The sequence below is a fragment of the Sorex araneus genome, chromosome 3 (genome assembly GCF_027595985.1).
Source record: "Sorex araneus isolate mSorAra2 chromosome 3, mSorAra2.pri, whole genome shotgun sequence".
Classification (NCBI taxonomy): Eukaryota; Metazoa; Chordata; class Mammalia; order Eulipotyphla; family Soricidae; genus Sorex; species Sorex araneus.
In genome coordinates this window covers 86,830,901-86,831,856 of record NC_073304.1, presented here as the reverse complement: position 1 = coordinate 86,831,856, position 956 = coordinate 86,830,901, and the positions used below count along the sequence as shown (strand labels likewise).

At 48.5% G+C, this 956-nt stretch overlaps 1 protein-coding gene across 1 annotated transcript in view; it reads left to right on the top strand.

The window, feature by feature from the left end:
* The window catches only part of NDUFAF1 (NADH:ubiquinone oxidoreductase complex assembly factor 1), a 65,044-nt gene that overhangs the window by 42,103 nt on the left and 21,985 nt on the right, over positions 1–956 (top strand). The window lies entirely within an intron of this gene.

Sequence of the window (956 nt, the reverse complement as noted above, 5' to 3'; positions counted from 1 at the left end):
TGTAAGAAATGTTAAAACATTGAAAAACTGCCAAAATGCTTTTTTTCTTTTTTGCTCTTTTTAGCATATAGACTCAAGTACATGATCATATTGTTCATTGAGTGTGTGTGTGTGTGTGTGTGTGTGTGTGTGTGTGTGTGTGTGTGTGTGTGTGTGTGTGTGTGGCCACACCCATGACCATCCACGGAGGTTGCTCATGGTGGTGTTAAGGAGACCATGCAGTGTAAGGCACAGCAGAACGTGGGGCTCTAACACTTAGTGCACGTACTGTCTAAAAGATGGTGTGTTATAAACTATATTTTTAATTTCCCACTCTTGTTACTGTTGTAACAGCTGGGGATCAAACCATCTGGTGCTTTTGCACATGGAAATCACTGTAACACTGCTGAATGTTGTCATGTGGGGTGGTATCAGAGATTGAACTCCTGGCCTGACATCTGCACTGCAGGTCCTTTTTCCTCAAAGCTGGTCTATACCCCCTTGGAGGTTTTCCTTTATCACCTCTCCCTCTCCCTATATTGTTGACACTGTCTCCGTGACCAAGGCCCAGGGGTATCTGATTTGCACTTCTTCAGCTGCAGTGCTGCAACACAGGCCCACGAGGATTTGCACTCAGTTATGGTTGGGGTGGACTGGAGCGACAACACAGCAGGTAGGGCATTTGCCCTGCACATGGCCGACCTGGGTTCAATTCCTCTGTCCCTCTCGGGGAGCCTGGCAAGCTACCGAGAGAATCCTGCCCGCACGGCAGAGCCTGGCAAGCTACCCGCGTATTCAATATGCCCAAAACAGTAACAAGTCTCACAATGAAGACATTACTGGTGCCCACTCGAGCAAATTGATGAACGGGATGACAGTGCTAGACAGTGCTATGGCTGGGGTGCTCACAAACGTGCTGGCCAGGAATCCACCTCCTTGCTGTGGCTCTTGCTCTTCTGGTAGTATTTGCTGGGGGT